General features: G+C 40.8%; 1 protein-coding gene across 4 annotated transcripts in view; it reads left to right on the top strand.

The window, feature by feature from the left end:
- The first annotated feature begins 6,436 nt into the window (after positions 1-6,436).
- The window catches only part of LOC139565059 (plexin-B1-like), a 122,756-nt gene continuing 103,252 nt past the window's right edge, over positions 6,437-25,940 (top strand). For 2 of the 4 annotated variants that reach the window (XM_071385095.1, XM_071385087.1), the window contains exon 1: positions 6,437-6,962. The gene's annotated coding sequence lies outside the window, so the exon portion shown is untranslated. The remainder of the gene's footprint in view (positions 6,963-25,940) is intronic. The other 2 variants (XM_071385112.1, XM_071385103.1) reach the window with 1 other exon arrangement.

Below are 25,940 nucleotides of genomic sequence, written 5' to 3'. Positions count from 1 at the left end.
GTTATCTGTGATCGTTTTGTTTGTCTTGTGTAGTTTATTAATCATTGTACCTCAACTGTATGTATAAACATGTATACACAGGGCACAGCTGTAAAAGAGACCTTGGTCTCAGTCTGTTCCTTGTTGAAATAAAGGTATAATAATAATAATAATAATAAACAACAACGGACAACCATTTTTACCTGTTCAAAAACCTCCACATCCTTATCAGTCCTTGCCTGAAGGTGGTCCTCGAAGGCGTTCTGATCTGGTTTGACAACTTCCACCAGATCAGGTGGGGTATCAGTGATCTGAAAGTACGTTATACAAAAATAGCAATAGACAAACACTAAGTCAATCACAAATTTGAAAGACTACAGTATATGCAATAATTGTATAAACAATTGTATTGTTAACCTCAGTCAACAACTGCAGCTTCTGTCCGTACTCGGCGGAGGCCTGGACGCTGCTGTTGTGTGCAAATGTTGTGTGCAAAGAGAATTACCTTCAGGTTGTTCTCCCACTGTTCGTGGTACCCGTCAAGGGACTTGCCCATGGCAGTCTTGAGGTTCTGGTTGGTCCATTCACCAAAGCTGGAGGATGGGGTAGGTAAGCAATATCTATTGACAAGGTAAGATATTGAAATACAGTACCAGTCAAAAGTTGGACACACCTACTTATTCAAGAGTTTTTATTTTTACTATGTTCTACATTGTAAAATAATAGTGAAGACATCCAAACTGTGAAATAACACATGGAATCATGTAGTAACCAAAAAAAGTGTTAAACAAATCAAAATATATTTTATATATATATATATTCTTGAAAGTTGCCACCCTTTGCCTTGATGACAGCTTTGCACACTCTTGGCATTCTCTCAACCAGCTTCATGAGGTAGTCACCTGGAATGCATTTCAATTAACAGGTGTGTCTTACTAAAAGTTTATTTGTGGAATTTATTTCCTTCTCAATGCGTTTGAGCCAACCAGTAGTGTTGTGACAAGGTAGGGGTGGTATATAGAAGACAGCCCTATTTGGTAAAATACCAAGTCTATATTATGGCAAGAACAGCTCAAATAAGCAAAGAAAAACGATAGTCCATCGTTACGTTAAGACATGGTCAGTCAATGCGTAACATTTCAAGAACTTTAAAAAAAAATTCAAGTGCAGTCGCAAAAAACATCAAGCGCTATGATTAAACAGGCTCTCATGAGGACCGTCAAAGGAAATGAAGACCCAGAGTTACCTCTGCTGCAGAGGATAAGTTCATTAGAGTTAACTGCACTTTAGACTGCAGCCCAAATAAATGCTTCAGAGTTCAAGTAAAAGACACATCTCAACATCAACTGTTCAGCGGAGACTGCGTGAATCAGGCCTTCATGGTCAAATTGCTGCAAATAAACCATTACTAAAGGACACCAATAATAAGAAGAGACTTGCTTGGGCCAAGAAACATGAGCAATGGACATTAGGCCGGTGAAAATCTGTCCTTTGGTTTGATGAGTCCAAATGTGAGATTTTTGGTTCCAACTGTGAAGCATGAAGTAGGTGTGATGGTGTGCTTTTGCTGGTGACACTGTCAGTGATTTATTTAGAATACAAGGCACATTTACCAGCATGGCTACCACAGCATTCTGCAGCGATACGCCATCCCATCTGGTTTGCGCTTAGTGGGACTATCATTTGTTTTTCAACAGGACAATGACCCAAAACACACCTCCAGGCTGTGTAAGGGCTATTTGACCAAGAAGGAGTTTGATGGAGTGCTTCATCTGATCGCCTGGCCTCCACAATCACCCAAACGTTTGACTGGTACTGTATATCATCCTAATCTAGGTGTAGATTACATTCCACTGTTCGAACTTGTAAAAAAGGCTGCATGGGATTTGTCTTAATGCGACTCCGTGCAGCCAATGTCAATGTCCACTTTAGGTATAGTGCCGAGAGTCACTTGTGGATTTGACAGCTCTAACACAGTTCCACCTCCGACACTGCCAAAACAAAACAACTTCTTCTTCTTTGGTATCATGGCGTTTGCACATTTTGTTTGTACATGCTGCCACCTACTGTGGGGAATGTAGGCTCGATCATGTTACATTTTGTGACACAAAAATAAAAAAGGAAGGGGGAAAGGAGCAAATTGCACCACCAGCAAACCCTACACCTACGGTGCCTTTGCAATGTATTCACACCCCTTGACATTTTCCACATTTTGATGTGTTACAGCCTGAATTTAAAATTGATTAAATTGAGATGTTTTGTCACTGATACCCCATAATGTAAAATTGGAATAATGTTTTTAGACATTTTTACAAATGAATTACAAGTGAAAAGCTGAATATGTCTTGATTCAATAAGTATTGAACCCCTTTGTTATGGCAAGGATAAATATTGCTTAATTAACAAGTCGCATAATAAGTTGCATGGACTCACTCTGTGTGCAATAATGCGTTTAACATGAGTTTTGATCGACTACCTCAATCTCTGTACCCCACACATATCGATAAGGTCCCTCAGTTGAGCAGTGAATTTCAAACACAGATTCAACCAGAAAGACCAGGGAAGTATTCCAATGCCTTGCAAAGAAGGGAACCTTTAGGTAGATGGGTAAAATAAATAAAAAAGCAGACATTGAATATCCCTTTGAGCATGGTGAAGTTATTAATTACACTTTGGATGGTGTGATAGGAGAAAACTGAAGATGGATCAACAACATCGTAGTCACTCCGCAATACTAACCTAATTGAAGCCTGTACAGAATTTAAAAAAAACAATAAACTTTTTGTCCTGAATACAAAGTGTTATATTTGGGGCAAATACAATACAACACACGACAGAGTACCACTCTCCATGTTTTAAAGCATAGTGGTGGCTGCATCATGTTATGGGTATGTCTGTAATCGTTAAGGACTGGGGAGTTTTTCAGGATAAAAAATAAACAAAATCATAGAAGAAAAAAAAACTGGTTCAGTCTGCTTTCCACCAGATACTGGGAGATGAGTCCACCTTTCAGCAGGACAATAACCTAAAACACAAGGCCAAATCTACACTGCAGTTGCTTATTAAGAAGACAGTGAATGTTCCTGAGTGGCCGAGTTACAGTTTTGACTTAAATCTGCTTGAATATCTATGGCAAGACTATTGCAAATATATGGCAAATATTGTACAATCCAGGTGTGCATAGCTCTTACAAACTAACACAGAAAGACTCACAGCTGTAATCACTGCCAAAGGTGATGTATTGACTCCAGGGTGTGAATACTTATGCAAATTTTATATTTCTGTATTTAATAATTCAATACATTTGCAAACATGACTAAAAACATGTTTTCATTTTGTCATTATGGGGTATTGTGTGTAGATGGGTGAGATTTTTATTTTATTTCATCCATTTTGAAATCAGACTGTAACACAACAACATGTGGAATAAATAAAGGGGTATGAATACAAGCAAATCTGATTTAAAATAACAGATAAAAATACACCTTATGGAACAGCAGGGACTGTGAAGAGACAGACACACAGGCACATGCATACACAAATGACAACATACACACTATACACACACGTACACATGGATTTTGTGTTGTAGATAATGTACGTATCTAGGCTGTATCCCAACCGGCCGTGATTGGGAGTCCCATAGGGTGTCACACAATTGGCCCAGCGTCGTCCGGTGTTGTAAATAAGAATTGTAAATAATAATTTGTTCTTAACTGAATTGCCTAGTAAAAAAAAAAAAATGAGTAGTAGAGTAGTGGCCTGAGGGCACACACTTAATGTGATGTGAAATCTGTTGTGAAATGTATTGTAATGTTTTAAAACTGTATCACTGCCTTAATTTTGCTGGACCCCAGTAAGGGTAACTTCTGCCTTGTGCAGCAGCTAACAGGGATCCATAATAAATACAAATATAAATACAAAGTTAGCACCATTGTGAAAAGTGGTGAAGGGATGCTCTGGTGTGCTCTGGCAGCACTACATCCCTTTTCCCGCTGCACTGAATGTAAGGGGTGCGTAACTGGTGGCAGGGAAGTCAGACGCAGGAGAGCAGAACTAGGTAATAGCCGGAGCAGTTTAATAGTAAAACCAACGGCATAAGAAATACAAAATATGGGCACAACAACCCGACGCGCACCAGTCAAACAAAATGTGCACAAGCACTTACAACAAACAATACCACACAAAGACATGGGGGGGAACAGAGGGTAAATACACAACACGTTATGAGGGAATTGAAAACCAGGTGTGTGGAAAAACAAGACAAAACAAATGGAAAATGGATCGGCGATGGCTAGAAGACTGGCGACGTCGACTGCCGAACACCGCCCGAACAAGGAGAGGCACCGACTTCGGCAGAAGTCGTGACACTGAATGAGCACTGAATGAGCTAATTAAAGCGCACCTACTCTTTTGATAAAATGTGTGTCTGTTATGAAAATGTGGGAATATGTGGCCAAGAAAATATTTCTGGTTGGTCTCACGGAATGTAAAACAGTTGGGAGGGGAGACTTTTAAAACAGGATTGGGGGAAGTAGAGCAAATATTTTGAATGAGCATGGAGAGCCTCATAAATTTGACGAAATTACCTTATAGCCTAGCTTTCAGTCTAATGCAGCTATTTACTTACTTTTGTAGTCTTGCGCAGAATATCAGTACTGTGTTCAGTATGTTTTTACGTTGAACGGAAATGGTGAAAAACGGGGAGGGGTTGGGGAAGCTGTCAGCATGGCCACTGCCCTTTAAATACGTCACTCAATGCTTCAAACCACACCTTGCTACACCCACCAAATGGGAGCAAACGTACCTCAAAGTCTGTTCAAGAACGTTTTGAGTAATGCTTTGAACACACCGACAGTGTCATTGCATTTTGGTACACCAGAATTACATTAATTTCCAATGAAACGCTGCGTTTGCCTTGCAGCATTGCGTTGCAGAGGCAGTTGCAGTGCGTTCGGTGTGGTGCATATGTTGGATTTATCTAACATATGTGTCAAACTGTATATGTAGACGGCTTGACAGAAATGGTAACAAAAGGTGAATGTTGAACTTTTGTTGCATACATATCCAGATGATGCTGCGTACTATTTTGCACAATAATGCTGTCGGTGTGATCGAAGCGTTATGATATACAACGTGAACGCAAGAGACAGGTTGGAATGTTTGAATGAAATACGGGACATGTATTAAAAAAAATCTAAATTAGTGGTGTTTGAATTTGTTGATAAAATGTGGGACATGATTGTTTAGTTGCGGGACGTGGGACAAACGGACAAAATGCAGGACTGTCCCGCACAAGCTGGGACATGCGGTCCCCCTACTTCTGTTCTTCACTGATCCTGGCAACCTCAACATGTCTCTCTCGCACAGACACTGCTGATCCCAAGCAACATGGGCACCCCCACAATTCACACACAGTTTTTTCCACCAATACTACACATTCCTTTGTCCCATGCCCTCCTGCATACTTCTCACAGCTCGCAATCTCCCTCCCACTTGCTACAACACAGCCTGGTCTTATTGACTAGACATAACGTAGGATATGTAAATCCGGGATATTGAAATGAGAATGATATGTTACATTTGGTATGGTTACATAAAACAGAAGGTTACTTAAGGCAAAAACAAAAGGATGGTGGTTTATTTATTAGTATTATTTTTACCTTTATTTAACTAAGCAAGTCAGTTAACCCTTTAACCCTAACCCCTAGCGTAGCTAAAGTTAGCCAGTTAGCTAACATTAGCCACAACAAATTGGAATTCGTAACATTTCATACTCTTGTAAATTTGGAACATATTGTACCTTTTGCAAATTCCTAACATATGGTATATTTTGCAAATTCATAACATTCACAAATTAATTTATACCATACGAAATGTAACATATCATGCTAAGTGGAGTAGCTCGGATTTAAGTACAGAATAATATGAAATGCTCTGAGACCAGGTTGTGCAACATGACCATAAACATGGCATCTGAAACACCTTAGTGGGTTCCTGCCAAAACAACTGCGATGTGGCTAAAGCAGATCTGAATCAGCCGCTAATCTGTTGCCCCTTTAAAGGGGAAATCTGCTGATACTACAATTTTTTTGCACAAAACATGAATTGTATATACCCATTGATTCTTGAAGAATATAACTTAAAATGCCTGATGGGCTTAGTTCAAATGTCATACCCCATCCCATCAGGAGCCAAAATACAAGCTTTTGTAAACAATGTAGGCTAATGGTAAACAAACACTGTATAGCCTCAAATCATGGTGAAAATGCCAATGTTGATCTGATGGATGGTCAGTCCTTGCATCCATACTGTAGCGCTGTCAATTAGTTTGAGAGCGGTTACATTTCTCCAGCTCCATCCCTGAGCTGTTTACTAAAAAGTGGCGGGGTATCGTTTTTGTGGTTGTTTGAATTGCAGACTGCCCCGTTAAGAGAACGAAGTTGGTTGGCCAGGAGAGGTCCGCCAGTCACCAGGGCATTTCAGCAGTCGATGTGACCAAGCCCCTTTAAAACATTACGCATATCGGGGGCTGGTTTATCTAGGGCTGTCGTGAGGTAATCTATCCATTCTCGCCACTATTCGCCGGGAAGGCCTACATGTGGTAATCGTAGAAAGCGCACAGTGCAATATGAGAAAAAAGCAATAACAATAAGAGCGTGCACGAGTTGCTTTTAAGCCGGGAAATGTACATGGAACATTGTAGACTTTACTAAAGCTGAAGATTGTTTGATCACGTGAACCAACCTTAAACCAGCAGAAAACTAATACCAACCAAACGCAAGTTTGAACGACAATGGAATTTGCGTTCTCCTGACCCCTGAGAACCGTTGTGATTTGCCTGGATTTAAAAGCACAAGTTGCTGACAAATTGGATAAATTGACCCTCCAATTCGGCCTGCCGACGGCACTGAACTCACTTTCCTTGTATCCAGAACAAAACGGCGGGTCGTGGAATTAAACCTGATTTATAAGAATTGAAGGTGAGTGGAGGTCTAAACTTACTGTTACTGCGAAAACCTACTTTTGATGCTTGCAAAACCCTGTTTCTCAGAAATGTCGTCCATAGTTCCTGCAAAATAGTTTATCCCCGAAATACGTGGAGTGTAGTGCAAGTTGCATGCTGATTGTGGCCAATATTATTATTCAATTTAAACGGGCTTTATTGGCACGATAAATATGTTTACATTGCCAAAACAAGTGAAATAAACCAGCAAAAGTGAGAATAAACACATTTAACATCAACCAAAAAAACATTAGAAATCAACAGTAATCATTGCACTCAAATGTTTTACAAATATATACATTTCAAGTGTTTTAGCAATGTGAAAATAGTTGTTAGTACGAATAGTGGGGTACTTATATCTTAGCGTTGAAAGACGATACCAATAGTTTCTGTATGGAATCCAGTTTTGCCATGTAAAATGAGTCCTAGTTTTGAATGTGTAAATAAACTTATGTAATACGGAGGCTACTATCACTATTACCCATCAATTGTATTTTCATTCGGCTATCTGGGGTGATAAACTTGACCACACTGTAGGTTAACTTTCCAAAACCACATCGGGAGTCTGTGCAAGGGCGAAATTGTGATGTAGATATTGGTGGGGACAAACAGTAGACTGGTTGTCCTGGGGTCCTTCCATTGAGATTTTCTGGGGACAGTTCAAATATATTTATATTTCCTGCAACTTTGCACAGTTTGACACAGTTTGACACAACTCTCTTGAGGGGTAATTTGGAAACAATGGGAGGATAAGTAATGTGGAAACAGTGGAAGGATAAGTAGAATTTTATTGGGATAACATATTTTTACTATTAAAGATAACGGCTAACTTCCTGCATTTCACCACATTTGGCCATGGGGCAGAGAGACAAATGTGCAGTTTTATAATGCTATCCTACACATTTATTCATGAATCTCAGAGAAAATGTTGTAGTTTTAAAATGAATTACCTGCAATGCTACACTTTGTCATGGGGCAGAGAAATGTTTTTATAGCTCATCTCATGCTATTCTTCACATTTTGCCATGAGGATGAGAACATTTCAGTTTAATGCTAATTTCCTGCTACTCTACACATTAAGCTGAGAGAACATGTTTCAGTTTTAAAGTAACTGTCCAGTGAAAATCTCACTTAAAAGTTCATATTCTGTTAACTCATACCCAAATAATATTATTGACTCATTCTATACTTGTATTTGTGGCCAAAGCATAATTTGGAGAGAAAAAAACACTTAAAAAAACACATCTCAAACTTGACGTAAAAAAAGAATGCTTGTGATTTCCTCACAGGGGTTGATGTCATCCTCCTGAGGAGGAGGAGCTGGCCAATCAGCGGTCTATTCTTATTAATATTTTGAATGACCGGTATAAGCCCACACCATTCTGTTGTTGGGGAATGCTCACGCCATTCCAACACAGAGAAGTAGCTTTTTAGCATACTTAATTACCATTTGTTTTGAAGGAAAACGATTTCACTCCTGTTGTAATTAATGATGGGTCATATTTCATAGAAATCTGGAAACATTGGACATTTATATTAAGGTTCGACCTTTGGCAAAAATACAATTTAAACTGTAACTGATTAATGCAACATCATACCAGGTAATTTAATGATGATTTTTTTTTAAATTAATAAGATATTTGGCTAAAGTGACATTTGTTACTGATCTCTACAGCTTCCGTCCAAAACAAATCCTGTGAAATGACTTCAACACATCCTGGAGGAGTTATGTTTAGCTTAGCTAACGAACTAGCTACGTCGGCAGCATTACCAGAATGACACATTGATGGACCATCAAATGCACAGCCAATTTCTGTTTAAAAATTGAGAAAGAGGAGTTGGACCGTTTTTCATGCCCAAAGTCGACCGTTAAATTGAATTTCCTGCGACTCGACACATTTTTCCCTGCTGGTTAGCACAAGTTTTTTCCCCCCCAACGTTACTGCTGTTTAGCAGTAGTTCATTGAACCACAGCAGGTGGTGGGTCAGCTTCCAGCTTGTTCTGTTGTTAAAGTCCATTTTATTAATAAAAAAATGTACCCCTTTTTCTCCCCAATTTCATGGTATCCAATTGGTAGTTACAGTTTTGTCCCATCGCTGCAACTCCCGTACGGACTTGGGAGAGGCGAAGGTCAAGAGCCGTGCGTCCTCCTAAACACGACCCAGCCAAGCCTCACTGCTTCTTGACACAATGCCCACTTATCCCGGAAGCCAGCCGCACCAATGTGTCGGAGGAAACACTGTACACCTGGCGACCGTGTCAACATGCATGTGCCCAGCCCGCGGCAGGAGTCACTAGAGGGCGATGGGGAAAGGACATCCCGGCCTGTCAAACCCTCCCCTAACCCGGATGACGCTGGGCCAATTTTGCACCGCCCCATGGGTCTCCCAGTCGCAGCCGGTTGCGACAGAACCTGGACTCTAACCAGGATTCGAACCACAGCTAGCATTGCGATGCAGTGCCTTAGACCAATGCGCCACTCGGGAGGCCCTGTTTTTACAGCCCGTTTTGTCTCTCTCCGGCAGGCGTCGTTGCTTTACGTTGCAGTCTTTACATTGCTTTTCCAGTGGTATTTTGTGTATTGCAAATACTTTAATATCAATATCTGGTTTCATGGGTATGTATGTTCTATGTTGAAGATGCACATTAAGAAATCCTCTTTCCAGCGATCGTAAGAATGGACTACATGCTTCTTCAGTTCTTTGACAAATTGATCCCTAACAAATTCACATGTTTGATCTGTTCCACTGTTTGCGCACCAGTTCGTGTCTTGACAGATGCAGTTCTATGGAAGCTGTCACAAGCTGAGCTACGGTCATACACCCCTTCTCTCCACACACACACAATCCACTCAATAGCAGCGGCCCTTCCACTAGGGCGTTATACTTTTAAATTGTATTTTTATTTTGTTGTTGATAATTCATGGATTATGTTTTAAATGCTTCTAAAAGTTAGGTAAATATGTACATTTTCCTGTTTCAAAAAAATATTGTTCTAAAACAAGCTGTTCGGTTATTTACTACTCTGCTCCTCAGTGACTGTCAGGCAGCTCCGCCTCCGTGGGCGCATCTGCCAATGCGAACATTGCTTCGGTTGCTTTGTCGGTTATTTGCTATGAGGGGAAATACCCCAATGAAGTTGCAGGATTTCGTGGCATAAATTATAACAGCACAAAGTAAATGGACTATCCTGGGGGCGCTCAAATGTGCGTTCAGTCAGAACTTCTGGGTGTGCGCTAGTCTCCTCCCAATGAATGTCTCGCGCCAGACTGCTTACTTCCACACGTGAGACATCTGCTCTTAAAGGTACAGATGGCCTAAAGCAAAAAGATAATTGTAATTAACTTTACATCCAATAAGAGTCGAAGGACAGAGGGATACACTAGCTAGAACCTTCTCATCGTGGATCTGGTAGGACAAAGGAAGCATGGCCAATTATTTCCCGCCGTGTTGTTCACCAGGTTCTACTGTAGGTGACAGGGCGACATGTTGTGAGGACCAAAACAGCATAAAACAGGGTGTATCACAAAACATTATCAAATTAATTGGCCAGGTACAGTAATTTTGAGAAACAGTGATAAATAGTTTGGTTGATTTCATTTATGTTGGCAAATTAACCAGTTATCTACCTTTTTTGATGAGCAGCTAACTAGCTGATAGCTTTCTGGCTAGTTAGCTCCCATGCCAATTTCAAGTCTTTAAACTAATATTTGATTAACTCGGAACTATGAGGTTGTTTCAGAATGAACGTTAACTGGCTAGCACATCATGCTTTGTGACAAACGCAACCTGACAAACGCTTTTCTACCACGTCATTTTTATTTCTAAATGTGTCTGTGTGTATTGATATTCACCTATCCAACAGTGTCATCCATGGCAGACAGAAGAGCCTTCAGTGAGAGTGACTGCGTGACCTTTGGATTTTGCATCCCTCGGTGGCCACAGACTCTGCCTCTGAGTTGTACCATTCCTCAAATGATGGCCAACTGCTCTTCTTTTAAACTCATAGCTGCCCTTATAATTTAAGTGACAGATTAAGTTATTGCAACACCATAAGCGCAGAAACCACATGGAATATCCAATCTTGATGTTGATTGCCCATTGGATTTGCTTCGTAGTCTTGGTCAGACCTGGCATCTAATAACTGGGTCATTCCTCGTCATTTTAGTTATTGCACTTTTCCTGATTTAGTTTTTGGCTGTGGCTGCCCCCCCAAAAATCCTTTAGCCATGGCAAATCGGGCTTCCAGAAAATCCGGAACCACATTCACTCATTTTTTTTTTTTTACGCTCATTCGCAGATTGTCATTTTTGTGTGTGCTGTTTTTGTCTTCGGCTGCACGGCATACACCTGTCATTTTTTGTTATTAACGGTAAGGCCTACACTCCCTTGATAGGCTACAAAGACTAGATAAGTATTTAGCACAATCGGTCTCTCTATAAAGCATCACTTTTTTTGTTTTGGGTAGATGATTAAAAGGTTTTGAGATATTTATGGCTGTATTTCGGCAGCATGGAGATCAAAAGACTAACAGGGCATTGTCTTATGCACGGCTAAATATGCCTGCAGTCATAAATAAATAAATAGGAAGTTACCTTTTAAACAGAGGAGAGAAAGCTGCCAATTATGTCCCTTGGCTGTGGAAGCTCAAATAAACATAGTTCAAGCTGGCCACTGTTGTAGGAGGTTGCTGAACAGCACTGCTGTTCCCGATTGTGGCTAATTGGGACAGATTTTTACCGTGTGTGACAGTCACAAAGAAAGCAGTTACCAAGGCTCAAATATGTGGCAAGTTTGAAGACATGTGGTTGCACTTGTACCTGGACAGAGTTGGACAAGACAGATCAGTCTTGACTTGTAAAATGACCCTTGACTCCATGTATAAATGGTACCATTGTGTTCCCTGTGTGACCTTTTGAAATTTGACCTGTCATTACCTGAGCCCGAAATGGAAGGGTGCTAGATGACTAGGGCTGTGACGATACCAATATTGATCCAATTTTTAAAAAAAATGCTGTATGTCAAATGTGTGCTATAGCTTGGGAAATAAATCAATATGACTGGATGACAACATGATGATTATTTCCAACATTAGGGCTGTTTTCCTACAGAAGTGAAATCCGCCTCGTGTTTTGTTTCCTTCTCACGATATGTATGTACAGATGAGGGCAGAGGAATAGGATTTTTCCCCCCCATTTTAACCTTATTTCCTAGATTCACGGGGAATTGTAGAGGAATTTATATTGTAATTTCAATGACCGTTGATTATGTTCATATTATTCCATTGCAATTTAGGCCCTCACCAGTTTGACTTGCTACTTGAAGAAATTGTACATTAATGCCCTTACAACTGCTATCACCATAACCTCACTCCCATGTTCTGAATAGATTCAATATGGGTGGGGATGTATAGGCTACTGAGGCTGGATTAATTTGAGATTAAACCACAGTGGTATAATATGCATGACCGACTACACTAATTGCCTCCAGTTGAGTTAAAAGGGCATCAATACTTAACAGACTTCTGTGAAAGTTAGTGAAAGAGAGGGCTCCAGTGATAATGACCCAATTGGGCAGAACACTCCTCACCTCTCTGCCAGTAAAAGGTGCTTGTGTCACCTCAGACACCCTGTAACTGTTAGTGTCAAAGTCTGAAGGGGGATGGGTGTTGGCCATTCTTGTTCGCCGTGGCTGGCAGCTGTACGGGCTAGCATGGACATGTCGTGTCAACACCTTTCATCAGTCCTACTCCCTCAAACTTTTAATCGATTTTATTTTACCTTTATATAACTAGGCAAGTCAAGTAAGAACAAATTCTTATTTACAATGACGGCCAAGCCCTAACCCGAACGACGCTGGGCCAATTGTGCGCCGCCCTATGGGACTCCCAATCACGGCTGGTTGTGATTCAGCCTGGAATCGAACCAGGGTCTGTAGTGACTCCTCTGCCTTAGACCGCCACCCAGTAGCCCAATCAAACTAGCGAGCCTCAGTCCTTCAGTCAGTCTGTCCGTCCTTTTGTCACGTCGTCCCCAGCAAAGGCAAGTAGGCGGGCGGATGCTGTCTGATGAGGGGCTAGACACTTTCGTGATTTGTCTTGTTTAGCTTTCGTTGTGACATTTATCCTGCCAGCCTGGTGATTAACAGGTGGAGAGATGTCAAGGACGGGGAGATTTGATAAACTGTGACTGGGTGGCGATGGCAGTAGATCATTGGTGGTGGTGTTGATTAAATTATGTCTTGCAGCAGCACACTCAGTCAGGCCAGAAGTTTCACCACAAAGTGCCAGACATGATACATCGGCACAAACTCACAACCCTGAAGAGTTGGAACTGCTTTGGGTTACCGGAATAGGCCCATGTTGATCACCTTAACCTTGCAATGAGGGAAAGATGGCCACCGCTTGCAACGAGCTGTCAGGATGGTCGCCTACTGACTGGTTTTGGAGGATAATTTCTCTGGTGTGTTTCCCATCTTAGATATGGTAAAGCCCCTTATCCATCCAAGACTGGAGGGCAATTCCAAGGTAATGGAATTAACGGAATTACGCTGAGACTCCGATTTTTCCATGAAAAATTTATACCAGTTTAACAAACAAAATAACTCTATGCACACTACCTTTGACTATTTCCACAGAAATTTTTACAAAAACACATTTACAGGAGGAACTGTGCAGATCCAAAGTTTGTTAACATAATACAACTGAGGGAGATATTACTGTAATTCTGTAACTTTGTATCTGCAGTTTTCAGTAAATGTAACTTTATAAATTGTTCAAGGTAGTCGTCGTATGGTTTGTAAAACTTTTAAATCAATGGCTTTTGTTTGGCATACATTTTAAAGGGAAAAAATGGAGTCTCGGCGTAATTCCTTTATCGTGCAATTGCCCTGGAGCAAATCTGTTTAACGTGGATGGAAGTACGTGTTGGGAAGGATAGCCAGCCTAGCCTGCATGATATGTGAAGGCTACACTTGCATTAAAGTGGTCTCAACCCTCAACAATCATGGCCAGATTAAATACTCTATTTTAATTATATCAGTGGGCATTAACTCAGTAACCTTATCAGAATGGTCTGGTCTTTTAATGGGGCTTTGCAAGCCAACAGACGCAAAAAGATTAAGAAGAATATACCGGTGGCACAAAGCGCAATCCACCTAAGAGGGGGTCGGGTGGGTTTCAGAATCAGATACCCACTGACTATTTAAACCTTTTGAGATCTTTGGATCTGGCTAGATGGCAGCTATCTGACATATATCTCTAGATATCAATCAAAGGCTGCATTTTTTTGTTGTTGTAGCAAATAAGGTTCTGAGAATGACAGAAGACAACGGGCTTCCTGCTCTATTACATCACAGCGAACATATTATTGTATGTAATGTGCGTAGAAACAATATAAATCAAATTGTAGTTCCCGTTAAACATTTGCCCCCCCCCCCCCCCCCCCCCCAAATCCTCCCTTCCCCCAAACACATCTAATAATAGGACTATACATTGTGCCTTCCTTATACTGAGCCATTTACTTTTTTCGTATTAATTTTTTATTATTTCTTATTGTTGTCATGAACTGCAAATATGCATTTCATTGGACTCCGTATACCATGTGTATCCCGTACGACTAATAAAACTTGATCTTGACTTAATCTTAATTTTCCATCTTCATTCATTATTTGGCTGCGGTTCAGGCCATAGAAACAGTGCAAGAGTGCCAAGTCCTCCTTTGATAGTTTTATTTTGCTGTTACTTCTTAAGGCGTCCGCATGGTTCCCAGCCAATACCGTTCAGAAGAGTTCTTGCATATATCAAGTCTTTATTTTGGGGGGGGGGGCTTCAGTCACGCATTTTTTGGGGGGAGGAAAGCCGAAGTCTACGCCCCTTCGTCGGTGATTGGTCAAGAGTAGGGATTCTTCAATAAAGTCTTTGTCACTCAACGAGACAACCTGTAATCATGCCCCCAAAAATATTTGAGAAATACTACACCAAACATCTTAGTTAGACGTAAAATCTCGCGACTAAGATCCTCGGCAAAAACGTTAACATTTAATAGATTCATTCTGACTATTTTGAGGACGTGTATACTGGCTACGGCGTCTCAAAACGGACAAACAACATTTGATTTTCAAGCAATGGTCTTTTTAAGGGGGTATGCGAGCAGACTCCTTCAGCTAGACGCAAGCGGAACTGAAGCATGCTTACGCCTTTTAGTCAGTTAATTTAATCAAATTCAGACGCACCAGGGTGAATGCTGGTCAAGAAGCCCAACTTAACATGTTACCCACACTCTCCAGACATGCCCTTGATTCTAATCAGTAGCCTAACCCCATGGATGTATGTTGAAATGTCTGTGTAATTTTTATTCTCGATAACTTGACTAGTCTTAACTCTCATAGGGTTTAATTAGACTGGAAAGCCTGTTCATTATTCAAATATGTAAATAGAGACCTAGATCGTATGAAAACTACGCACAGTGCAGTATCTGCATTCCTTTGAAGCACAACTGAAGTGCCCTATCGGAGTGTGAATTATTAACTCCGAAGGGCACCCTGCATGCTTCCACCGAATGCAGCTTACGAGTATAAATGGTATATGCGTGTGAGCTCCCTCGTGAATGGAGTTGGTGTGTGTGTGTGTGTCTCCTGAATCCATGTTAAAATTCCGTAACAAGAGCATTGTCTTTATCCTGTTTAGCACATGGTAGGGTGGGGGCAAAGTGCAAAGCAGTTCCTGGGTTGTTGTTTTTGGTTGCGTTGGGTGTTGGTTGCTCTCTTTCTCGCTCCTTCTCGTCATCTCTTTTTTGTTGTTGCATTGCTCTTTCTCTTCCTACTGAATGTGTCCATTTCCCATATCGATATTTTGCTGTCTCACTCTCTTCCACACTCTCACAAGTTCAAGCAGCCCCTTAGAGAATGAAGCCCTTGTGGTGAGATGGTATAGAATGACATGGCTGAGGAGGTCTTTGTCAAAGCCTCAGATGATTATGAGAAGATAAGACCCCCACCTGAGGTAGGTGAAGAGGGAGAACTGGAGACAGGGGAACAGACACAAGCACAACTAATCGGCATCTGTCTTGCTCACTCGTGCACAGCAAAGGGCATTCCTTTGGAGGCAACGTGTAGAACGGTACATGATCTGCAGTTTGTCAGACTGTAGTCAAAATAATGTTGACATGCTCACTGAAGGTGTTGTGTTTGTGTGCATATTTTGTGCAGGCCATATTTGTGTGTTTGCATGTTTTCAGAAGTCCGTGTCTTCGTGGAATGGTGTGTGTGTTAGCACTGTGGGTCTGTCTGTATGTTGTCTGCAGCATGAGTTTGCATCCACGCACATGTGTGTAGATGTGTACATGTGTCTACAGGTATGTGCATGTGTGGAGTTTATTGCGGTGCTTAGCCTTTGCAGTCCCAGTACTTCTCTGAAAGGGTGGCCTGGTCTCTCTCTACTCTTTCTTTCTCTCTGTACTGGCTCCTTTTGTTTCTTTTGTTGGCTAAGGTTGAAAAGGCCAGCCAACAAGAGGGGGAACTGGGGCGGAGGGAAGGGATGGAGGGGGGGGGGGGGGTGAGGTACATGTCTGGATGCGGTAGGATGGGGGGAGGGATGTGGAAGAGAAGGGAGGATTTGTGTTGCTTTGCTCTGAACTGTCTGTCTGTGGGAGAACAGCTGGTGTTGACTGGCTGCAGACTTTAGTCCTCCGCCGAGGGATAGGTAGGTGAGTGGGTGTGGTAGAGGGGGAGTGTCCACCATCTGGAACCGGACCCAAAAACTAGGGCATAACTTCTCCAAAAGTCTGAACTTTGAAACTTGCAAAGTTCTGAGTTTTTAGTTTTCTTCGGCATCGGTGCACCTTACGGTAAGTATTTTGTGGTTGCGGTAATTTTGATATTAGTGTGGGATTTATTTTCTCGTTGAATGGTTCTAGTTTTTTGCCAAAGCTAGACAGCTAGCTGGCTATTCACTCGGATATTATGGATATTAAACTGCTCTTGAAATAGAATATAATCTCAATAACATCAGGGGGCTTTCTGTGGCTTTTGACTCCTGGAAAACAATACACGGGGCATCTGTTATGGTGACATTCGCCAGGTTTTTGTGTTCCTGTGTGGTTTTGGCAGGCCGATAGGCAGGCGGTGTTCGGAATACCGACGCTTCTGGCTGTTGCTAAGTAGGAACTATGGAGTCCTTGGAAAATGGGGAGTACTCGGTTTCCCCAGAAACACCCTTTTTTCTCAAGACGACTGCCAAAGCCGGGGCAATCACCCTTAAACCCACCCACCCCCCGGGGGGGGGCTTGCTCTATCCTGGGAAAGGGGGGTTGTCATGGACAGAAAAGGACCAATGTTGGACTGGACTGTTAAAAGTTTTATACTTTGATGGATGAGGGGGGGGGGGGGATTTCATTCGCTGGTCCCAACTTGACCTATTCCGAAATTGACTTGAGGTTCTCGATCTTAATTTGTTCGATCTATTGCGATTTGGTCAGGCTAAAGCTCTCTTTTCTCTCCCTATGTTTAAAGTAACTAACAAACAAAGCTAGGCTTGTTGAACTATGAACGTGGCAGCAACATTTTAACTTGGACTGTCTTTAAAAATCATATGCATGAGTATTAATTACATAGATTCTGGTCTCTACTATAGGCATACTGGATTTTGAGTTCCGTGTGTGTGGTGTGTGTGCTGAACACAGGGCTGACATGTGCCGTGATGATGGGGTGCCAGGGGCAGGACATGATTTTTTACAGCCTGCATGTGGCTCCCTCCATCACCATGACACTTCCTGCTAGTTCACACTTCTAAACGGTCAAAGGTGAAAGGTTGAGTGTCATCTCTCTAAAGACATGTTACTTTGGTGACAGGGGCTTTCCTCCCGACTGGATTTTTTTTCAACACATCCAGAGTTAAATACAAAGCTCCACTTAATACATTGAAGTGTATGTGCGTGTACCCCTCGCCCCCAGAGAGCAAGGTGTTTCCTAGCAACCCTTTGCCACTTGTTGCTAAGCTAGGACATACACTGTTAAGGGAACGGTCTCTGGCTGTGAGGACCTGGCCTCTTTTTAGTTCGGGGGGCACTGCATTCCCTACTCTGGGGTAGGGTGTGGGGGCTGGCACAACTACTACTATTATAACCGTGTAACCGACAGTTATGGATGAAGACTGTCATGAAAATAACCATCATAACTGTAAAAAAAAAACACAGGTAAACAGCTGGCTGAAGCTGGGCAGGCTAGGCTGTGCAACGTGATGAAACTTTGATGCTCTTTGCTGAAACTTTGTGGGGGGCGGTGCACAATGCAGCACACAAGTGCACTCTGGGCATTCATATATTCAGAGCGTTGTCCGATTGTCTGTTCGTAAATTCCGAGCGTTTAGCTCTCGGCGCGTTCAGAGCGCACACTGGACGCTCTGGCCGAGGAGTAGGGTTGATCCGAGCGTTCTGACCACACAATGGCAGTCAAGTACCTAATCGAACTGGCTAATGTTGGCTAGCTTGCTAGCTACTTCCAGACACAAATGAGAGAACACCTCACTCTGACCATTTTGTTTACCCCAGCAGAGCTGGTTAGGCTGTTTTCATGTTATTCAGAGCATTGGTGACTAACTGTGCTGCTGGCAACAATGTAAATGGTTTTTTGCTGACGTTTACCGTCACCGGCCAATTTCAATGGGTGTTGAGCGTTTGTAAATTCATCAGTTATTCTGCACATATACGAACTCGCCCATAGACATGGAATGAATAGAAAGGGCTTAGGACCTCACCCTGGCAATTTGACTGGTAATCTCATGGGTACACTCACAATGGCTACCTGGTATTGTGATACAATAATTTCCATGTTAATGTAGAATGTTCATTCAATGATGATAACTGATGTGGCTCATGGAATGTATTTTTTTTGTAATGTCAGTTGCGTTGAATCAACAAATCACAGAACATTTTACTTCCTGCTCCTCCTATAGAGGGCTTGCAGTTGCTTCACAAATCACCTAGCAACCACACCAGAGTCTGTTGGAACTCCTCCAATCATCCACATGGCTGGCTGAGTTTTGCTGACACTGGATACTTCGGGAAGATTACCCATTATTTTGTTTTCTAAGGACCAAGAAAACGGAGGCAGTGGGAGGGAGAACCTATTCAAGTAAGTAAATATATTTAGAAAATGATAATGTATCGCTAGCTAGCTACAGGAACTTACTGTTCAGGCTAACTCAAATTAAATATAGTTAGCTAAGTGAATTAAATATCATTAGCTAGTTAGCTATCTTGGTGTATATACCGTTGTAACTTAAAATGGATTTGTAGTTAAGTACAGTGCCTTCAGAAAGTGTTCCCACCCCTTTACTTTTTCCACATTTTGTTGTTACAGCCTGAATTTAAAATGTGCCACATTGAGATTTTTGTAACTGGCCTACACACAATACCCCATAATGTCAAAGTGGAATTGTGGAATTGTGTTTATTTTTACATTTTTATAAATGACTTAACTTGTTGACTTTTCATTTTTATCAACCCTTTGTTATGGCAAGCCAAATAAGTTCAGGAGTAAATATTTGCATGGACTCACTCTGTGTGCAATAATAGTGTTTAACATGAATTTTTGAATGACTACTGTAATGTAGTCTGTGTGTAGAGGAGTCAGGCGCAGGACAGCAGATATGAGTAAATAAATGTATTTGACTCAAAATAGACGAATACAATACAAAATATGCGAGCCCACATAAACGGACCGTATTACATAAAAACAATCACTCACAAACAAACATGGGGGAACAGGGGGTTAAATAATGAACAAGTAATTGGGGAATTGAAACCAGGTGAGTAAGACAAAGACAAAACAAATGGAAAATGAAAAGTGGATTGGCGATGGCTAGAAGCCCGGTGACGTCGAACACCGCCCGAAGAAGGAGAGGGACCGACTTCGGCGGAAGTCATGACAACTACCTAATCTCTGTACTCCACACATACATTTATCTGTAAGGTCCCTCAGTCAAACAGTGAATTTCAAACACATATTCAACCAGAAAGACCAGGGAAGTATTCCAATGCTTAGCAAAGAAGGGCACCGATTGGTAGAAGGGTAAAAAGAAAAGCAGACATTGAATATCACTTTGAGCATGGTGAAGTTATTAATTACATTTTGGATGGCGTATCAATATACCCAGTCACTACAAAGATACAGGTGTCCTTCCTAACTCGGTTGCTGGAGAGGAAGAAAACCGCTCAGGGATTTCACCATGAGGCCAATGGTCACTTTAAAACAGTTCGAGTTTAATGGCTGTGATAGGGGAAAACTAAGGATGGATCAACATTTTAATAACTCCACAATACTAACCTAATTGACAGAGTGAAAAGAAGGAAACCTGTACAGAATACAAATATTACAAAACATGCATCCTGTTTGCAACAAGGCACTAAAGTAATTCTGCCAAAAAAAATTGGTGAAGTAATTGTCTTTTTTAAGCATAGTGGTGGCTCTGTCGTTATGGGTATGCTTGTAATCGTTAAGGACTGGGGAGTTTTTCAGGATAAAAAATAAACGTAATGGAGCTAAGCACAGGCAAAATCCTAGAGGAAAACCTGGTTCAGGCTGATTTCCACCAGACACTGTGAGATGAATTCACCTTTCAGCAGGACAGTAACCTAAAACACAAGGCCAAATCTACACTGGAGTTGCTTACCAAGAATATGGTGAATGTTCCGGAGTTACAGTTTTGACTTAAATCTACTTGAAAATGTATGGCAGACCTGAAAATGTATGTCTAGCAATGATCAATAACCAATTTGACAGAGCTTGAAGAATTTTTAAAATAATAATGGGTAAATGTTTCCCAACCCAGTTGTGGAATGCTCTTAAACTTACCCAGAAAGACTCACAGATGTAATCACTGCCAGGGGTGTGAATACTTATGTAAATTAGATATTTCTATATTTCCTTTGAAATAAATCAGCAAAAATGTCTAATTTTTTTTCTCACTTTGTCATTATGGGGTATTATGTGTAGGTGTGTGAGAAATCAATTTAGAATTTAGGCTATAACACAACAAAATGTGGAATAAGTCAAGGGGTATGAATACTTTCTGAAGGCACTCTAGCTAGCAGTTCAAGCTGTCAGAGAACGGAGAGTAGGCTACTCTGGATAGGGCAGGTAACTTTGTGGGAGGACATTATGAAAATATTCTCCAGTCCAGCACGAGAAACCGAGGACAGACATATAGGTCCCAATGAATGCCCCAAGAGAATAAGGATACATCCTTTTATACCATAGGTTCTATGTGTACCTATGTCAGCACATTTTGAAAACAAAAATACAGTTTTTAAAGTCAGACACAATGTATAAACCTATTACAACTGGAGCAGGCCAACCCTGCTGGGTGTGCATGCTTCTGTTTCAGCCCAGCACTAATACACCGAATTCAATTTATAAAACCTAATTAGTTGATAATTAAGTGTGCTATTGCAGGGATCAGTGGAGCAAGGTTGGCAACCTCTGGAATGGATTTTTGTTTTGTTCACGTGAAATGTATGCTTTAGTAATGAATAATAGCCTACGTGTTACTAAGATGTCTAACCTTTTACATATGCGTTAGCTTACTTGTACACTATGCAATTATATGAAATACTGTTGATTCTTTGAAGTGAAGTGTTTAAACTTGTGTTAATTGTTAACTTAAAACTATTCCAAATGAACTAGTGTCAACGTTGATTAATCACAGATCACAATCCTGCAATAAAGAGTGAAAGGGAATCTGTCTCTAATTTCTGTGTTGTATACTGAACTTTACTTTTTTGTTCAGTTGTAAGCTCGCCAGTGAGATTTATTTGATTGTCACTCTTTTTTTTCAGGATATCAGCCTTGTGAACTAGTGATGCACCGATATTACATTTTTGGCCGATACGATATCCAATATTTTCTTTGCCAAACAAAACCCTGATATTTAAAATTTGTGCAGCTTTAAGCATTCTAGTACAGTTAAATAGGTTACACACACACATGGACACAGCGGTCTAAGGTACTGCATCTTAGTGCAAGAGGCGTCAGTACCTGCTTCGAATCCAGGCTGTATCACATCCGGCTGTGATTGGGAGACCCATAGGGCAGCGCACAATTGGCCCAGCATTGGCCGGGGTAGGCCGTCATTGTAAATAAGAATTTGTTTTTAACTGAATTACCTAGTAATAATTATACTATTTGTATTAATTTGCATCACTGTCAATGACACTTTTATTTTGAAGGCAGACCGCAAATTCCACTATTGTGCCTAATCCTTATTGTGGCTAGCTTCACAACATATAACCCGGTCAGGTCGAGCCTCACTAGCCAGATGAAGCTAGCTGGCTGCTTATAACGTTAGCTTGGAGCAACAGGGTTAAGTAGCTGTCTAGCTATTTATTTTCATGAACTGAAGTTCAGTTTCAGTAGGCGAACAAGTGGTTACCTAGGTAATACTTACTCACAAGGATTCCTAAATCATTGCTAAGAATAATGAAAATGACTGCAGTTTCTACTGGTCATTGTTTTCAGGCTGGTTGTATTGGTGCTTGCTAGGTCCAAGCTAAAGCTAGCTACTCCAGAAGTTGCAGTTGAACAAATGATGCTTTATTACCAAATTGGTATTGTAAACACATTGTTCGTGGCCAGTGTTTGCAGTCTTTTTTTGTACAGCTTTGACAGTGCTACTGTATCTTTTTTGACATGCAAAGACCCAAACGGCGTTCCATAGTATGTATGCCGTGAAGCTAATAGCAGTGACGCTATTACTCGTTAACTCTGGTAGGGCAACTTCTGAAAAATAGCGCACTTGGTTATGTATACCGGTGCTCGACCAGTCAACAAAAGCCAACATCACCCATGACAGAGAACTGTTGCTTGTCAAGGGCAATGAATTCCATTATCTTGGGTTTAGTGGATTTCGCCTTTTGAGTTGTCTCGCTGAAATGTTCTTACTCTTTCAAATGACTGCTCGACTTATTCGACTTGTTGCGTGCTTGATCCACACAGCAGACATTGTGGGCTAGGTTAGGAATGCTGTGTTGCACGTGTAGCGCAAAATTTTACGTGGCGTCACTACGTCATGTACCTACGTTTATATAGGTATGCACATCGGTTTTGCACTTCTGCGTTAAACTAGACATCGGCCGATACCAATGTTTCCATTTTTAGCTAATATCGGCCGATTTCGATATGTTCACCGATATATTCTGCATCCCTAATGTGAACCCATTTTGCAGCTGATAATGGCATGCAACACCAATGCAGCCATAGGCCTACAGCAGTGGATCCCAACTACAGTCGTTGAGTACCCACAACGACACACATTTTTGTTGTAGCCCCGGACAAACATGACTCAAACTCATTGAGTGCCTGATGATTAGTTGACAAGTTGAATCAGGGCTACAATAATAATGTCCGGGCTACAATAAATATGTGTACTTTTGAGGGTACTCGTGGGTTGGGAACCACTGGCTTACAGTATGACGTCATTTGCCTTATGGGAATTTGCATTGCACCCCTTGCATCTGAAGAAGAGAATAGCTTAACTCCCACATTTACATATTGTTGAGCTATATGTTCTCAATTTTAAAATGATACCAGTAAACAATGTATATGAGGCTAGTCATTGTACAAGATTTTGTACATTTTATTTTTATTTCATTTAACTAGGCAAGTCAGTTAAGAACAAATTGTTATTTATAATGACGGCCTATCAAAAGGCAAAGGGCCTCCTGCGGGGACGGGGGCTGGGATTTAAAAATAAATTAAAATATAGGACAAAACACCAATCACGACAAGACAACACTACAAAAAGAGTCCTAAGACAACAACAGCGTGGCGGCAGCACGACATTGTAGCAGCACAAAACAGGGTACAAACATGGTACATGCCTTGTGCTGACATTACATTTTCTAAAGAAAATCCATCCCTTGTAATCTAGGTAGTGAAATGTCTGGAAGCAGGATCCTATGGGATCCTTATCTTGAAATATACACATAACTACTACCACCAAGTTCAATGCCAGATACTTTTCTCCCAAAATGTCTGAGTGGAACTTGGAGTTGCTACTGTGTTAATGAATATGGTTTTCCTAAGACTACCACAACCATTGCATTGTTTAAATTGTTAAATAAATAAATAATAGTTAGGCAATAAGTAATACATTTTATTCAATGGGGCCAGGCAAAGCAGAGATTACACAAAATACTTAGAATTTCACCAATACAACAATATAGCATATTATTGAAGTACAGTATGTTTACAATAGTTTTTTACATGTTACAAATTACAATTTATACATACATACATGGTTTAAGGGGGCACTTTAGTCATGACAAGGTGCGCTTTATTCAAGTGTCACAACAATCATTCAGATTGACCAAAGCACAGCATATGACAACCGTCTTGTATTACTGAGGGATGTCTCCTTTTCGTATCTGGAAAAGGACAAAGTAGTAAAGGAGAAACTGATGCTGCTCCAGCATTTCTCAGCTTCACAGTGAGAATCCAGTCGACATGGGTGTCTTGAGAGGTCAGCTGGTGAACCTACAGTACATAAACAAATGAAAAGCACACCTGATGTTAGAAAATCACTTCTTCAGGTCTCCTATGCCATCAGGGCTCTTGCATGTTTGGTTGTGTTTTAATTCCTTCAGGTGTTTTAGTGTCATATAAAGATTAAATATATTGTTGGGCTGGAACCACCAATAGTCAACACAGCAGGTTGTCCTATCCCATTGAGGCCTTTGTCCTATGCTCTAATGTCCATGCATTTTCCCTCTTATGAATAAAGTTCTCAACAAATTATCATTGGGTCAGTGCCACTGGAGTTTTTTTAGACAGTGTAGCTGGACTGGATGTCATATTGTACAATTTGTGGTTATGGCTAGAAGGGATCCCACTTTGGTGAAATTTAACATCAGATTTGACTTTTTGTAGCAGGTCAGGAGAATTTTAGGTTAAGGTTTGGAACTTGAAGTTAATTTTACAATTGGATCCCTTCTAGCCATGACCCATTTTCCTAGGCCTAGATTACATGGTTGCATTCAAGATGAGGTAGATATTAGCGATCTGTTATCAGTGTAAGCAGAGTTGGCCTATTCATATTTAAACGATTCTGCTAATGTCTCCAGTCATATAATATCTAAATGTAGTAGAATTTCATGGAATGTTTATCAAAGGCCACATTTTTCCTGAGTAAAGGAAAGAAATGTCTCTGATATAGGCCTATGCCTCTACACGCTCATTAATAGCCAAAATTACTATCTAATCTACTCATCACATTAGGAATAGTTGACTTGCATTAGTCTGAAAATGCAATGATAGATGCATGCAATCCTTAGTTATAAAGGTGCATTTTATGGTGAAAAACTTGCTTCGCCCAAACTTGAAACTCGCATACTGCCTATGTAAGAGACAGACTACAAGCTAACTATTAGCATATCTAGCTAACTATTAGCATATCTAGCTAACTATTAGCATATCTAGCTAACTATTAGCATATCTAGCTAACTATTAGCATATCTAGCTAACTATTAGCATATCTAGCTAACTATTAGCATATCTAGCTAACTATTAGCATATCTAGCTAACTATTAGCATATCTAGCTAACTATTAGCATATCTAGCTAACTATTAGCATATCTAGCTAACTATTAGCATATCTAGCTAACTATTAGCATATCTAGCTAACTAATGTGGGTTAACTTGTAGTCTTGTTAACACTTGGTTAGCATAACAGCTAAACTAAACTCAAAATCTATCAGACTTACCAGTGGGTTCAGGTCTTGGCGGGCAAAAAGATTTCTAAGCTTTCTTGATTTTTATAATTGCGGGTAATCTATGAAAATATAAAAATCCCTGTTATCTGTCCTGCCTTGTTAGAGCAGTCAAATACTGCACAGAAATGGACTTGTGTGATGGATTAACTAGTTTGAGGCACCATTATCATGCAGGTTGGGTTAGCCACTCA

Source organism: Salvelinus alpinus, chromosome 2 (assembly GCF_045679555.1).
Source record: "Salvelinus alpinus chromosome 2, SLU_Salpinus.1, whole genome shotgun sequence".
Lineage (NCBI taxonomy): Eukaryota > Metazoa > Chordata > Actinopteri > Salmoniformes > Salmonidae > Salvelinus > Salvelinus alpinus.
Note: the sequence above shows the minus strand (reverse complement) of the source record. Positions and strands in the feature narration are given on the sequence as shown.